Below are 15476 nucleotides of genomic sequence, written 5' to 3' on the forward strand. Positions count from 1 at the left end.
CATTTCAGTGGCGAGTATTTCTGTGGAGTGGCAGCACTGCAATGAAAGTTCCAAAAATTATCTTCCATACGCCTTTCGTACTGGTTTACTATAAGAATATTATATCGCTTACCGTTGATTTTAACGTTAAGTAGTAACGACTTTATGTTAGGGACAAAAAGAAGGTGAATACGCTGAACTTTTTTTCGCACGGCGGGCTTCTTAACTGTCGAAGTTACTGCTTAACGCGAATATTGTCCAGAAATAAAGGGCCGCAATTTCAGTTGCGTAAGTTAATTGCGGAACTTACGGCTCATTACAACTCCATTGTTAAAATCACGTTTCGTTTTAAAACCCCATAATTTGGCCGGAACTAGAAAGCGTTGGAGATGATGACCGACTATATCGTTCCAATCTTTCTTTACAATTAAACCCGGCAACGAAAAGGGAGCCACCTGGCGACCCAACAGCTTGTCACTATGAGTGGGTGATCACAGGTCTTGAGGCGGTTGACGTTGACAATGTCTCGGCCGTGACGGCACATGTCCGAAGATGGTGGAACGAGCTCGATCACGTAGTTGACCGGATATGTGCGTTAGACGACCTACTAGGGCCTTCGAACCTGGGCAGTAGTTTTGACGAGAGCCCAGGTGCATTGGAAGCGACCAAGAGCCACACAAGCACTCCGGGGAGGAACCTAGGGGCAGAAGTGGTGTGACCGGAACGCTCTTCTGGCGCTCTTGGTCATATGAAGGCCCACGCGAGATAGCCACACCCTTCGGCACGGCTGTCTGGGGCAGAAATAGGTGCGCACTCATATGGATCCGGCTAGTACGGAAGGATTGTGTGCGACGGATGCCAGCTGTACAATAAGAAAAGGGGCGCAAGCCAGTGTTACTTTCAGGGGCGGTATTGTAGGTGTAGATTGCGAAGGGCAGAAAGGCATCCCAATGTGTGTGGTCGGAGGCTATGTACATTGCGAGCACGTCGCCAAGCGTACGGTTAAAGCATTCTGTAAGGTGATTGGTTTGCGGATTAAAAGGCATGGTGTCATGTTAGTGCACACAAGCAAACATGAACACGTCACAATTCATGAGCGCGGGAACTGGCTGCAAAACGCCGGACGCGGTTGTGAGCAAGCGCAGCAGCAGCAGCGAGCGAAGTGACCTTTGTGCTGCAAATCGCTTCAACACAAGAGCGGTGAGAACACAGCACGCACAAAGGTATCAGCCGTCTGGAAATCTCTTTCAAGACAACGCGCGGGCGACCGCAGGCGGCCGTGCAAAGCGCGCATTTGTTGGCGGGGTCGAAGGCCCCTACCTCCTGTCCTCTTTCTCCGCTTTCCTCCATATGTGGTTCCCGAGATTGAGCCACGATTGTGAGTTCCCCTTGCGCCCGGCCACGAATTGCGCAGTTGCTACCGGAGCACCACGCTCTGAGCACCATGTATTATGCCCTGAGCAATAATGCCAATGGCGCTGCGAGTTTTGCTTGAATAAAGAACTAACAAAAAGAAACTTCGACAGAACGCAAAAGAAGAGCATCGCTATCCACGTAACGATATGGAATGTAATTGTGTTGGGAAAGTTATCATGTGGTCTAAACAGGGTAGACAGGTTAAGAAAAAAAATAATGGGGCACAAATTCTGAGTGTGGTAATGCGTAAGCATTCTTTGGCTCCGGAAAAGCGACGGTTAGGCATGCATAAACAAATAAAAGCAACTTCACCCGCACTGATTTTGACGATGATTATAAAGAACGAGTTTCTTTTTTTCACTTAGCCTGTTCTTTTCGGAGGTGCGCAAGCAGCAGCTGAAAAGTGGACGTATTTCCAGCTACTCAGCAATCTTCGTCCCCTTCTCGCTCTTAAGAAAGGCGTTCTTGTCGTACTTGTTGTGAGTTACATTGTACTGAGAAGAGAGAGAGAGAAATAAACTTTTATTTAGAGTAGGCGAAAAGACTTCGCGGTAGAGGCGCAGCCTCCTGAGTCCAACACGCAGTGGACCCTAGCCGTCTCACGAATCCCGTCGATCAGACTGCGCTGGTCATGCAGACTAGCGTAGCCGGTCATTGCTGTTCGGTGAGGTGTTTGGTGTCGATGGTTTCCAGTGGTCTCTTGCAATCCCAAACCGTTTGGGGTAGGGTGTTTGGTACTTTGCTGAATGCGCGCTATGAAGGGTGGGCGGGACCCTGTGTCATAAGGTGCCATGGACGTAAACGATTGTTTGAATTTTTTTTGGAGTGTACCCGCTTCTTTGATTAGTTTCGGATGCGGCGGGGAGTATGTGCCTCTATGAAGTCTGTAATGGAGTAGGTTGTCCGTATTTGTCTTGCGCACCATCCTGGCTTCGCCGAGATACTCGTGGCAGCGGTGCCCAGTTAGCGTGTCCTCGGACTGAGGCGTTGGCGGCCTCATTTCCCGCCAGGTGGATGTGTCCCGGTGTCCATGTGATGTAGCCGTCTCGCAGCTGGTGTCCTGCGGTACGGCGGAGGATTCCAAGCGCTACGGCAGCATTTCTTCCTGTTTGTTACTTTCTTCGTGCGGCATATTTTATTTTGTTGTAGCGCAAGCTGGACGACAAGGACAACAGAAATGCACATTTTACATACACAGCACTAACTTTCAACAATTAACTTATTCCCAGTTCCAGTCTCTATATATACTCTCGAAACGTCGTATAACACGTCTCAAAAGTTCATAAACATGAAGAAAAAAAAAACAGGGCATCACGCGCAGGCATTGTTTTACCGCACCTACTGACAGGCATGTAAATGTTCAACGCGAACAAAGATAGTAGAGCCCTTTTGTGGATAATGAAATGGTGGGCTTACTGACGCATGTGGCACCAAATGCTGATATGTTTCTAGCTTTTTTATCAAGCTCGTCATCTGACAGCTGCTCCTACTCATGATGACTGTTGCTTTAAACCTGGGTTTGCATTTGCATCTTTGGCAATGGATCGCAAGAAAGCCGTCAGCAGCCACGTTGTTTACTTTGTTATTGTGTTTTCTGCATGCGGATTGAGAGTCGGTGAGGATGATGGCACCTCTCTTGCACGTCGACGTCGAGAGATCTGAGACGATTGCAGACTCTTCTACTGTGTCGATGTCATTTGCTGGAATAGTTGCACCGGTATTTTGCTAGAAGTGAAATCCACGACGCTGCTGGAAGAAGCTTGCCTTCCCAGGTTTCTTGCTGCATCAATGTATCTGTTGTCCGGGATTGCTCCGTTCGCCTTGGTTAGGGCCTGAACAGTTGCCAGTCGTCGGTCTTTGTGTTACGTAGGATGAAAATTTTGCGGAATGGGTGACATGGTCATGTATTCGCGAACGTCTTCCTGGATTCTTTCCTTGGTGTGTCTTTTGGTTATAAGCCTTCGCTGTGTCCCAGCTTCTTGAGGGTTTCGCGTCCTGTTTCTGTTAGTTCTTAGCGTTCCAACTAGTGTACTCCGTGTGCCTTGACAAGCGCTTCCCAAGCGTTCTGAAGGCCGAAGTGAAGGAAGCGTTCCATACGAAGTACTTTTGGATCATGTCGGTTAGCATCACCACTGACACTTTGGGCGCCATGTTTAGTGTCCACATACCAGTGCAGCTTCCCGCGGTTCTCGAACGCCTTCGTCGAGGATAAGGAATTTTTCCAAGAGTGATCTGCTTGTCGCCATGTTTCCCGTCAGCCTAGTTAGAAAAGCGGGCGGATATCATGGAGTTCCATCCACTTTCGACCGCGTCTACACCAAGTGTTAACGTAGCCTAAGCATACAGCCTGTCAACTGGAACCGTGCTTTCGCGCTCAGTGTGTTCTCTCCCTGTTAATGTCCCATCGATAAAGCAAGAACTAAGAACGCGACCCTGAAAAATGCCGCACCACACGCTTACACATCATATTTCTTGCTTATGCTGGCCAAACTGGTGTGACTTGGTATCACACCAGTTATGCGCATTGTGAAAGTTCAAGTTAGAATTCCTACAAAACTCTGCTTCTTGAGTCGAAAGGTAATTTTGTAAATAAAAAGCCTCTCCATGGTTGCAGTGAGTTACGCAGGACCGCCACAGCATCCTAAAAATTATGCACTGAAAATAACAATGCGTTTTGTTTTTGAAAGTGAATTGTTGGGTACGCAGGATGTCAGAAAACGGAACGTCTTGTAATTTTCTCCGTAAATAGTTATATGGACCAATTATTCAGTGTAAATAACGCAGTAACGTAGCTTCTGAGCATGTAAAGTTTGCACCCACTGATGAGGTGTCTGAGTGCCGTTTTCAATTCTTCGCGAAGCATGGCCCTAGACCCAGGAGCACGAGAAAGTTTCCCACTTGTTCGCAGAAAAACTGGAATTGAGTGCTTCAAAAGCGCAAGTATCTACGTGCGCAAAGGCACTCCACCTGCTGATGCCTTCTGACGCCTCGCAAAGGAATTAGGGCGTCGTGCTAGCTGGTTGGCGACGCTTGTTTAGAACTTTGCTTGGCAGCGCGTGGTGTCGGGGAGTCCTTCGAGGAAAAATATCAAGTGTTTCGCACTTTTTCAAGACCATGTCTTTCCTAGAGAGTTACCGCCACTTCTTTTTATCGGGTACCTCTGTTTGTAACGTCTCTTCCTAGCTTCTTTCGTCAAAATTTCCCGCAGAGGAAGGAATACAAATAAAATGAAGCACAGTCTAAAAATGTGACCAACGCGATGATGACGAACCATATATTGTATTATGAGACTTACTCAATATTACTTATTACTAAAAATACAGAATATTATTATGATACGGGTGAAGGTTATGACGATGATAATAATACGTTGTGTAACATGTCGCCGTTTAGCCCTGAAGGCGAAAAAGCATTGATGCTGATGGCAAAGTATTAGACAACTAAACGAAGTAAGGTTCATAGTTTATTTGTCATTTAATTTGTAGTAGACATTCGCTGACATATTGAATTAACAATTATGGTGTCACACACGCACGGGTAAACAAATAGCTCTCACTCGATGACCGCGAACCCTTGCTGTCACCAATCTGGCATGATGAAGAGTGGAGGCAGATGAGAGGTTCGTGCTTGCCTCTCACTTAAACGCATCTCCTAAACTTGCGATTACAGGACATCCAACACCAGGCGCGCCGGAAGAGAGCGTACATGAAGCCACCAGCCATCTCGGCTCGTCGTGTCTTTGTAGCCAGCGGAGATTCCCTCCAAGGTAGGGCGTACGGTCCATCATGATGCTGTCGTGGTCGCTCCAACGTGGTCCCTCAAGCTTCGTCATCTGAATATCGTCATGTCGTCATCGTCGTCGCACGGGCTTCGTAATTCAGACAATGTAACACCATTGTCGTCATACACTAGTCATGATCTAATCGCCTTCATTCCGTTATCATGTCACCGTCGTGACTGCGTCGTCGTCATGCATGCGTTATGATATTATCACCGTGATGTCATCACGATTGTTCAATTGTCGTAATTCTAACTTCTAAGTACGGATCTCACCATACAGTGGTTGTCACGCTGTCTTTTTAGCATTGTTATCAATTCAGTGAGGTAATCTTATGGTCATCATGCCATCGTTGCCATACCGCCTTCGCCCATCTATTGACGTCATTCCTTCGTCATTCTGTCGTAATCATGCCGTCGTCATTCAATCGTGATTATGCCGCTGGTGTCATGCCATCTTCGTCATTGCGTCGCCTTCAGGAAGTGTTATCATGCATCGGTTGTCATATCATCGTGGTATGACAACGGATACCGATGCAACGGTAGTCTCATAGCGAGCACAGCAGATGGTAAATGAACGCAACTTCATAAGTGATGTGTATCGCTACATTGCTCGAACGCTAATAGAATTACTATCGGCAGTCATTTCTGCCGTAATTTTTATATAATTCTTATACGGGCTCGTTAAATGAAGTAACTGCCCACCATGGGCGATGAACACTTCTCTTGGTCAAAAGTAATAGTTTATTCTCTCTCTTACAATAAGGCTTCCCTATGCACCAGTGGATAGGGTGGGATTCCTGGCCGATCCCTCTAAAAAGGGATTGAGAATAAATGTAATAGCGTAGCTTTAAATGTATTGAGGCATGTGTCATACATTTTTCGCTCGACAAGCGTACTTCACCTACGTCCTCGTGACACCGAGAGATGACAGGTACAGGTGACGAGGTTATGCGCTTGTCATCCGGCGCAGCTGCTACCTCGGTAACTCCAAAAGAGTTTGCGTCATTTAGACTCCGTTTGCACGCTCTTTATAGTATTTTTATGTCGCTTAAATCTCTCTCAAAAAAAAATTGCGAACTCTCGTTTGTTGCAGCTTGCATCCGGCGCATTTATCGCGTTTCTATATATATCCATATATCTGGTGAAATACCCACCTAATGGCACATGGGCTAAATCCCCGGTGGGTCACACAGAGAGAGAAACAAGCTTCGCTTAAAAAAAATATCGGCTAAAAGCTGCATTTCCTGACTAGCTTCGCTCGTTAGAAGTCTACTTCACAGCGCCATTAACCCCCCTCCCCTCTATCTCCTCGACTAAGAGAGAGGAATTTCCAACCTGCGCACACCACAGCACCAACGCAGTAATTTCAGCATGTTGCATCCCACGCGTGTTCGATATGAGGAAAGTTCGTCAGAAAATGCGTCACCTTTAATTGTCAGCCCCCCACTATAAAATTAGGCCACGGCGTTCAACACAGAAAGAGCCGTTACTGAAGAGGTCATCTCGATCGCCTATCAGTTGATCGGTAAGAGGAAAGTAATGCTCTATTGTCGGTTTATAACCGCGTTATTTCGTCTATCAGGTCACCTTATTTCTTTTACGGAGTCGACCGACAATAGTACGCAAAAACGTCCATGTTGCATTGCCGACGAGTTGCGATCTGGGTCAGTTGGTAAACATTTTTGAGATATAAACAACACAAAAGACGACCGATGGAGGAGATACGTGGCATAGACAACGACCAGTGGCTGTGTGTGCCACGTTTCTCTTCTGTTCTTCATCTTTTGAATGGTTTATCTCTCAAGTACCGTGCATTGGGTGCACCTTAAGGAAAGCCGAGGAGGTCAAAATTTATCCGGAGTTTCCTAGTGTGGTATGCCTCATAATCTGGTGGTTATGACCCGTGACACCTGAGAATCTATTGACGATGGTAGTTTCGGTACTGTTATTTACCCTTCGCTTGTTTAACTTTCTTTTGTTTTGCCGATGCATTGCTTCACAACGTTCAGATGGAGCGCGAAAGTTGCGCACAGGTCGCGATGCAGGCACTAAGAGGAGTAAATTCGTTCACATGTTCATGAATAATAAGGATCTGAAAACTAGTAACGTGCTCTGAGTAGTGGAACATAGAAAAATCGCTCTTCTTTGAAAACCAATCTTTTGATTTCCACGTCGTCCACACTTTATATTATCGCTACAAACACCTAGCTCATTTATTGAAAGTTTTGAATAATGAACGTCAAATATATGATTCTTTTGATCCCCTGCCTTCAAATAATGTCATCGAATCAATTTTTTTGTTAGATATCCAGAGCTACAAAGACGAAGACAAGTATTTTTAGAATTCTATCAAAATATTTTTTCTACTATTAACTCATTATAGAAGTAAAAAGCAAACTAATGACAGTAGTTGCTGGCAGATTAGTTTTAATAAGATGAAGTAAGGGACTGGCGCATCATAGGCATGGTGGCTGTGGCCTCAATAGAGACTACACAGCAAGAAACCTCCGGCAGCTCACAGTGCAGTTTCAGCACGGTATACCATATCATTTATTTTCGATGTAGTTTGGTCAATTTGCGTAACGTCAATCCTTTAATCTACTTGTTTGAAGATGCGTCAGGTTGCACTGCAACATTAGAAATTGTCCAATATTTCCAGGTTTGCACTAAGCTCAGAAAGGTGCGTCACGTTACACGAGGTCGTGTCCGGTGAAAATCATTTGCACTAGCAGCATTTTCTTTCTCGCTTGCTTAGACCGTGCACGCAGAAATATGCATCGGACGACGTTGTCACGGTGTATGCCTCCGATTCATCTTTTAAGGAGGAGCCCGCCGCGCTTCAGGTGATTTGATTCCACAGGACCCGCCGTGGTTGCTCAGTGGCTATGGTGTTGGGCTGCTGAGCACGAGGTCGCGGGATCGAATCCCGGCCACGGCGGCCGCATTTCGATGGGGGCGAAATGCGAAAACACCCGTGTGCTTAGATTTAGGTGCACGTTAAAGAACCCCAGGTGGTCAAAATTTCCGGAGTCCTCCACTACGGCGTGCCTCATAATCAGAAAGTGGTTTTGGCACGTAAAACCCAAAATATTATTATTATTGATTCCACAGTGATTACATTAGCCGAAGTCATGCAGGATATTAAAGGCGCAACGTTGTGACTTTACTCTCTCGACTTCTTTATGCAGATCACTGCAAGAAATGCCTTGCTGCCTGAGAATACAGATACTCGCCGTGGCTGTCATTACGCTTGGTAAGACGTCATTCTCTTGTTGAGGTGGTGCTAACGTTTTCGTGAACAACACAGAAAAAGAATTAATATCTGCGCGCTTCAGCGTTTCCTGCAACCTTGATCTCACTTATTGCAGTAGCCGCAATATATTAGGGAGACAACGCCATTCCCGCTTGATTTTTTTAAATATGGCAACAACGTCTTCACGGGTCAATTTCACACCGCCTGTTGGCGCCCCTGAAGTACACTGACAAACCCAAATTACAATCAGGCAAAGTTGCGCAATAGAGCTATCAGCTAAAGGCTCATTAGCATAAAGCTACGATAATAAACTGCGGTTGTGTTAAACAAGCATTTAGGCGAAAGCCTTTTTAGACTCATGGTGAAGTTAGTGTCAGCAGACCTGACCGGCGGAGTGCCCGCCGAAACGTCATCCCGCCACATGAAGACAGATTAAAAAATGAAAAATGACTGATAGTGAGAGTGAGTGAATAATAATGTTGTAATAGAGATTGTTAGAGGTGAACAACGACTAATAATGAATACAAATGACTTGTAATGTCTACTAAAGACTCCGAAACAACCAATAGGTCTAACGACAGCTTTCAATAACCACAATTGATTACGAATGACTAAAATGCTTACTAGTTAGCTGTAAGGACTAACAATGACGGAAATGACTTGTAATAACTAGTAATGACTACGAAATGACCAATATGCCTAACGACAACTTGTAACGAATAACAATGATTATAAATGACTAAAATTCTTAGTAATGACCAGTAATGACTAATAATGACTGAAATTACTTGTAATGACTGTTAATGACTGCGAAATGACCAGTATTTTTAACGACGAATTGTAACGACTATAATTGATTACAAATCACTAAAAATGCTTAGTAATTGCCAGTAAACATTAAGCTGGATGGAGATGAGGAAGCGCACAATACTTACGCATACGAAGGCAACTCCCAGAGAGGTTTCTGCGTGAATTGAAAAAGATCATGCTGTAAGGGATCAGTCTTTATGCTAACAAATGTACGTGTTTTTTCTTTACTTTTGAACTGCTGAAATGGCGTTAGCCCACGCACTAAAATGCATGCGTACAAGCCTTTTGTTAGAATATAGCAGTGGGCGCCCTCATTGCTGATATGCTGATTTCTGTCAAGCTTTAACTAGGCGGAAAGGGGGGGGGGGTGCGTCTCAAGATTATGAGCAATCTCTGTACATTCTCTCAGAGTATGCAGGTAATGGACACAAAGTTACTCCTGTCTTTCTAAAAGTCTGTTGATTTCCCTTTAGACTTAAGTGTATTGGGTGCTCACCTGCGCCACAAAGCGATTTAGATTTCGGAACGCTTGCTCTGTTGGAATTATGCTTGCCACAGTTTCATTTCCGACTAGCCCTGTGGCATCAGCAGCCTCTGAAACACTAGCGACATTACGACGGTGTTCTTATGCATCTTCGAAGATCGCGAAAGAAAATTAATTTAGAATACGTCCTCGTAACCTAACTATACCCCCCCCCCCCAAAGCCGCTCGCTTCATAAATACTTTTCTTGTTAACGACAGCACAAACCACTGCAAGGTTGAAATAACCTTGTTACAAAAACAAGAAAGTGACACTGGCGTGAACATCAGTCCCTGGTAAATCGCTCCACTTGAGAAACAGCGTGACCGGCAAAGTGCCTTTCACACGGAACTTCCTGTGGTTTGTAGGCCGCTGTCACTGTGCTAAATTTTACAACACATCGAAAGGAAGTTATTATTTCATGTAGTAGCTCATGACCGTATAGGTTTGCCCCTAGATTATGCAGATGGGCATAACTGAAACCCTGAAAAGCATGATACCGACACATCCGAACGTTTGTGGTACCTAAAGCTCCGTATACCTGACAAACATGTCTGACCTGCGATATAGATATTAAGAAACTTTATGTTATGAAACCTCAGAGTCACGCTTTCTCATCCCAAGATTTGGGAACGACTGTAGACAAAAGCCTAGTAATTTGCTGGGCAGGATATGAGGCCCTTCTATACACGGCATGCGGTAAGGGAGGTATGAAATAACAAAAACGCATAACAGCGAAATGAAATACGAGACTAATTGAGCTAAATGTCCAGGATATGACTTACAGTTTTGCACATTGAAAGGAGAAAATGTTTGTTGACTTAGTTTACATCATTAAAGCTACCGGGTGTAAAGCTCAGATGAAACTAGGTTGCGTCGGTCTCAATTTGGTGAATTAATTGGAAGCGTTAGAAGCAACAAAATTCATACACACCAGAAGAGAAGGTGGCTCATGCAAACGATGATACCACTTTGTTTATTTGAATATATTTATGCGGTTTACCGTCCGGTAACTGCACTGTATGTTTTGAGGCAAGCCGTAGAGCAGAGCTACAAATTCATTTTGACAATCAGCAGTTTTTTAACATGCGGCTAAGCAAGAACGCTGTTTTTATAGAATCTGTTATGATTCCCTTGCTTAACGTGTTTGCGTTAAGTGTAGCAACGAAAGTCTCTTTCCGTTCGTACCATACTTCTTTAATGTATAAGCCTAAGCCTTATGGTGATATATAGAGTGTGTGAAAATTAGGAGTATGAAAAAAAAATGATTTCCTAATGCGCGTAGGTATTCTAATCACACATACGTTTCAGACAAAATTAGAATTTCCCACGGCCCGCGATAGCTGATTTGTGCCCAATGTAACACAGGATGCAATTTTTCTTTACAGCCATGCTGGCCGTGGTATCGGGACGCCCCGGATCAGAAGTGGACAGTAACGGAGAAGCATCAAGCAGAGCAGACAGCCAATGGGACCTGGGTGCTGTGGCGAAAATTATACAACCCTATTTGGATTCCATTCTTCCAAAAATTGCAGAAGCGGCAAAAAAACTTGCTGGATTTTTTTCTTAAGTTGAAAAACAGTGATCAACCTATATCATCATTTTTGTGCATTGGCGTTTCCAAGACTTTCACTCTTCCTTAACGGAATGAACGAATCTGTTTTTCCTGCTGAAGAAACAATAAAGTTGAAGCGATTGGGTCATCGCTGTTTTATTGGTCCTGAAACTTGATGAGGTAATCTAGACGTCGTTTTTAGTTTTGGAAAAGCCAGCAAAAGACTTCCCTAGTACCGAAAACAGCGAGCACGTGTGAATTCATAGGCGTACATCATTAAATGATTTTGAATTCATTACCACTGTTGCCAGCATGGCGAGAACTAGCCCTCGCGCCATGAAAATTTATGAATATATCAATGAACTGCTGCAAACAGACCGTTCTTTCAACGTTCTCGACCATCAAGCCCAACTTCGCTCTACTTGAAGCTCTTGCATGTTGAAAAAATTTGTTCAAACGCACTGAATATGGCACAATATAGCCTCAGCTGTTCTTGTGCAAGAAAAAGACGACTCAACAGAGTCTCAGATCGACCATAGACTTGGCCTTCTGGGTGCATTAGTGTACTGTGGAGTTCGTCTTTAGGACGACACTACTTTCGGAATCGGGCCACATTTTTAGACCGCACTATCTGCGGTATCGGCTCATATTTTACTTAAGTAAAACCACACTTCGGCCACGGTTTTAGGCACGCGCAGTTCCAGCGAGCGCATCTGGGTTTCATTTCGGCTCTTTTGCGCTAATAGCGCATTACTGCTCCGTTAGCATCTGTATGCTTACTTATCGAATCTTTTTTGTTCCAAGCGTCATTAAGACGATATTTTCGCTGTGCTACGTGCACTCGAAGGATTCAAATTATCTCATTCACGAGACGAACGTGGTCAGAAAGACAAATCCCCTGAACCGCAAATCGATCTAAGTCGTCAAGGACTTCGTCTTCAAAACGCCTACTACTGCTAGTAGTAGTGGGCAACACAGAAGAGCGACTGTCTTTATTTCTGCTCGAACTATTGCAACATAATCAGCACTCTTTGAAACAACCACTGCAAAAGCACCTCTGTGAGTGCCCCTCTGTGAGTGCCCCTCTTTGGCGCTCAAAGCTGGCCATGCTGGCGTTTGTTTTCTACAGGCGTTCGCTGTGTTACCACACCATGGACACGAGCAATAGGCCGTTGGCCTCTCAGGTGTGTAGCCGCGCCTGGATCAGCCGTGTCCGGAAAAGAGGGGCTCTTGGGGCTTGAGTCGACGTCAAGAGTTTGGATATTTATGGCCCATCGGTGGAGGCAACACACCTTTTTATGCGTAAGCATTCTTTGCCGAGCTACCCAGCCCTGTCTCGCGAAAAGTGTAATGCCTTGTGTTTGCAGAAGAACGCGTCATGTTCAAAGACATTTAAGCGATATGATAGTGTAAATGTACGTGTTTCGTAGATTTTAAGCGATAAGGAACAATTTAAAGCAAAAATAAAAAATAACATAATAGGTGAATACCCATACATTTAGACAGAGCTCCTTAGGAAATGTATGGTGAAGCTTATAGTAAGGAGGGGCCAACCAATATTGAGAGGTTGGTCAACTTGAAATCTGAGGTTGGGCCAACTTTAAATTTGAAGGTGGGCCAAAATAAAATTTGGTTGCGGGACAACTTGATATTTTTTGGGGCAGGTAGTACTTCAATTTGAACATGGGCCAAACTAAATTTGGAGGTTAGCCAACTTCAAATTTAAACGCAAAAAGCTGAAATTTCGGGGTGGTACAACTTGAATAATGGTGGCGGGCCAAGTAAAATTTGGGAGTAGGTCAACGCAAATTAGGCGATGGGCCAACATTAAGTTTGAGGGTGGCTCAACTTATATTTCGGGGTAGGCCAAATTCAAATTCGGGGATGGGCCAACTTGAAGTATGGGGGCGGGGGATGGCCAACTGAAGTTTGCGGATCGGCGAACTTGCATTTCTGGATGGGCCAACCTGAAATTTGGTTTGGCACAATGAAGTATGCAGTTGGGCGAACTTTAAATTTGCGGATGGACATACCTAAATTTTGGAGTGGGACAACTTCCAATGGTGGGTGTGGCGAACTAGAGATTTTGGGTTGGCCCAATGTCCACTGGATGGCAGCTCAATGTCCTTCGAGTTCTGAACACCTCGCAGGCAAGCGAGCGCGTTTTGATGCTGGCTATATTTTCATGGGGCTTAAGGCTAATTCACAAACAGCGACTGACAGCGGTCGCGCGACCAAGTTGGTCGCGAAGCGATCAGTCGCAAATGGTCGGAATTGGTTGCTTTTCTCGAAAAGCGACTATTCTGGGCAAGCCGCTCCCTGCTCAATTTCTCAGTCACGCGACGGTGGTCGCAAAATTTCGGAACCAACCAGCAACGCGTAGAAAGTTATGTTAGCATGTGTTTTCCTCCGGTGTCCTCTTGCGTCGCACCAAATAGAAGGTCTACGCGTCCATAGTAGACAACAGGAATGTAATTGGCATCTTGCCTGGCGATGCTGAGGCGCAGCTGTTCCAACAACGTGTCGAATGCACGCGGTAGCATTGGCAGGAAACTAAACAGCAGCAAACGAAAACACAAAAAATTATGCACCGATTCCTACGCAACGCGAACAAGAAATTACAACTTGCTGTCGATACCACTCTTCGTGACGCGCGCGCAGTTGGAGCAGCAGGCGGCTTACGTGGCTGGCCACTTATCGCGAACAGCGGCCCGGGCGCGCACACTAGCTTCGCTTTCTCTTCGGAAGCTTCCGCGCTGCCACAGCTGACACATTGACGACGTCTTGCCCTTTGCTCGGATCAAAGTCCACGGCTGTTGCCTGCACCCGAAGCCAGCAAATTGCGCGGGAATTGCGTAGGTCCCGAGAGTTCTCGCTAAGAACGATCATCTCCGAGATAGCGACTTGCATGTCTCGCTCGCCCGGGCTTGGCGGTGTGGGCATGGGTCGCATTCAGTCGTCGGTGTGACTGAGCCTTGAATGAGGCACAGTCAGAACGGAGGCGACAGCTTGCTTGGACAAGGAGCGAGCGCGCGTAACACGTGCTTGGGAGAGCGACGGCCAGAGTGACATGGCGCCGCGGCCTGCTGCAGGCCTGCTGCCGGCGTCCATCGCTGCTCGTCCAAGTTTCGTGCTTTGATGGCCTCGCCGGAGCAGCCCGTGCTCCCTAACGATGTACCACTGCCCGATGACATGGACCCAGAGGCTCCGGACAACCAGGCTGCCTCGTTTGCGCCGCTGACTTTAACGAAGAACTCGACCGCCGCTGTTATACCTTCAAGGGTGCTTCTGCTGACGGACACCAACCCCTTCGCCCCACTCATGGACCTAGAGGAACAGCATGGCATTGAAGGCAAGTCTGCGAATACTTTTTACCAAGCTCGCGTCATTTCCACCCCACCGAATGGAGAAAAACGTGCACGAGGCTCGTTCATGCTGACGCCCGAACGACAGTACACGACTATACCCAGGGATTACCCCTGTGCGAGAGGCGCACGTCGCATGTCTCCTGTTCCCGTTAGTCGCCAGGACGAAGAGAACAACTGGGTACTTGTTCGTTCTCGACGGACAAAGCAGAACCGTACGACGGACGCGGCGAAGCCGAGCTCAGCTGCCCCGCGTAAACATCAACACGCCGTCATCCTTCGCCTAAGCAGCCGTGCCGCATTATGGATGGGCAGTTCATGCGGTTAGACAAAGTCATAACGCGCTACATTTCGGCTCATCTCGTCCTCACTGAGGAAGACCAAATACCGGAGTTCTCGGTTCGCTACTTAAGTCAAAGCAATCAGCTCGCTGTCGACGCGTCCGCACCCGAGGTGCGCAACGCACTTCTCGCAATAGCGTCCATGCCAATCCATGGACAGGATGTGTCCTTTCAAGCATACGAAGCCATTGGTCCTAATCAAATCAGAGGCATTATTAGAATTGCTGGAGACATGACTTCTGAGGAAGTAATGAACTCCTTGCATTGCCACAAGTGTAAAATCCTGCAAGCACGCCCACTTGGTGACAAAGGTACTGCCGTGGTCCCATTTGATGCTAACAGCCTACCCTACAAGGTCGGCCTGTGGTCATTTACTATCCGTGTCTTTCCGTACCGTGCACGAGTGGCAGTTTGTGACATATGTCACAAGATCGGGCACCACAAGGAGCAATGCCC

At 46.1% G+C, this 15476-nt stretch overlaps 1 long non-coding RNA gene across 1 annotated transcript; it reads left to right on the forward strand.

Annotated features, from left to right (window-relative positions):
- Positions 1–6631: 6631 nt before the first annotated feature.
- On the forward strand, positions 6632–11454 carry LOC142591204 (uncharacterized). The gene is made up of 3 exons (XR_012830389.1): positions 6632–6700; positions 8364–8428; positions 11148–11454. It is a non-coding gene; the product is annotated as an uncharacterized LOC142591204 (long non-coding RNA).
- The last annotated feature ends 4022 nt before the right edge of the window (positions 11455–15476 follow it).

The sequence above is a fragment of the Dermacentor variabilis genome, chromosome 8, assembly GCF_050947875.1.
Source record: "Dermacentor variabilis isolate Ectoservices chromosome 8, ASM5094787v1, whole genome shotgun sequence".
NCBI lineage: Eukaryota > Metazoa > Arthropoda > Arachnida > Ixodida > Ixodidae > Dermacentor > Dermacentor variabilis.